The sequence below is a fragment of the Triticum aestivum genome, chromosome 1B, assembly GCF_018294505.1.
Source record: "Triticum aestivum cultivar Chinese Spring chromosome 1B, IWGSC CS RefSeq v2.1, whole genome shotgun sequence".
Taxonomy (NCBI): domain Eukaryota; kingdom Viridiplantae; phylum Streptophyta; class Magnoliopsida; order Poales; family Poaceae; genus Triticum; species Triticum aestivum.
Window position 1 is genome coordinate 679901281 of NC_057795.1, and position 1660 is coordinate 679902940.

The window sequence follows — 1660 nt, forward strand, 5'->3', positions numbered from 1 at the left end:
TGGTCTTGGTATTCAACTATTATAATAGATATACCCGTTGCAACGCACGGGCAATTACCTAGTTTATTAAAGTAAACTATGAGATACAAAGGCCACTAGGTGTAGTTGTCCACCACACACGGTGAGCAACCTCATCTTTCTATGAAGAGTGCGCTAGCCTGTGTTAGAATAGTTGTATAGAGATAGGTTTTGTCATTTAAACTTGTGCTCCTGATCTATCTCTTCTTCTCTCCCTCATAGCGTTATCTCATGTATCTTCTGTAACGATTTCTCGATCGATCTCTCCACAACTTGTACGCCAAGGCTTGTGCCCAATATATACCAATGTGGCCCGAGACAAAGGGTTCAATGCTTCCAACATATTTTACATGGTAGTCAGAGCCTCTTCCTCATAGATGATAGATCGCATCTAGCTACCTCCCAAAACTATACCTATCTTCCTCCTGCGACCGAGATCATGTCGACCACCGCTGCCGCATTGTTGTCTAGCACGTCCGGCGCGCTCACCACCTCGTCATCCTCTACCTTCGCATCGTCTTCCTCCACCTCCACCACCGCTGGGTCTCTCGGATCGCCACCACAGGAGAAGTTCACGAGGGGAAACTTCCTGCTATGGAAGGCCATTGTGCTGCCTCAGATCAAAGGCGCTCAGATGGAACACCACCTCGACAGGACGAGCCCGCCACCGCCGGCCACCCTCACCGTGACCAAGGACGGCAAGGAAGAACAAGTCTTCAACTACGCCCGATCCCTCTGGCACGCCCAACAGCAACAACTTCAAGGGTATTTGATGGGATCTCTTTCCCGCGATATCCTCGCTCAGGTCGTGATGCTACAGACGCCGGCCGAAGTTTGGAGCACCATCCATGCCATGTTCACTGCCCAGAGTCAAGCCCAAGCCATCAACACCCGCATCGAGCTGACCAACCTGAAAAAAGGTAACATGACCATGTCTGACTATCTTGGCAGGATCAAGAGCCTTATTGATGAAGTCGCGTGCACTATCGCGGCTCTCTCCGATCCGGAAATCGTCTCCAAGATCCTCGCTGGTTTGGACATGGAGTACAATCCGGTAGTTTCTGCACTCACCGCTCGTGTGGAACCCATCACCGTCCAGGAGTTGTACATACATCTCCTCAGTTTTGATGCCCGCCTCACCCTCCTTCATGGCGGCGATCTTCGGCAGTCGTCCGCTAACTCCGCGTCCCGTGGCCGCGGCCGTGGGCGCGGTCACCAGGGGCAGAATCGTGGCGGTGGCCGCGGACGCGGTGCCCATCAAGGCGACGACGCTCGCTCTGGTGGCGCCTACGGCTACACCAATGGGAGCGGCTACAACTCCAACAACAACAACGGCTGCGGCTTCAACTCCAACAATGGTCGCCGCCCCCTTCCGCTCGCCCTCGCCCGCGCTGCCAGCTCTGCAAGAAGTCTGGCCATGAGGTTCTGGACTGCTGGCATCGCTTTGACGAGAACTTTGTACGTGATGCTCGCCATGTTGCTGCTGCCATGCGTGAACAGGGAGGCGACGGCGTCTGGTACGTTGATTCTGCCGCCACTGACCACGTTACCAATGAACTAGAGCAGCTTGCTCATCACGAGAGGTACCACGGCGCTGATCAGATCCACACCGCAAGCGGATGAGGTATGGATATTTTCCCCA

The 1660-nt window shown here is 54.2% G+C and overlaps 1 pseudogene; it reads left to right on the forward strand.

Moving 5' to 3' along the window:
- The first annotated feature begins 1009 nt into the window (after positions 1-1009).
- On the forward strand, positions 1010-1148 carry LOC123151426 (uncharacterized; annotated as a pseudogene).
- The last annotated feature ends 512 nt before the right edge of the window (positions 1149-1660 follow it).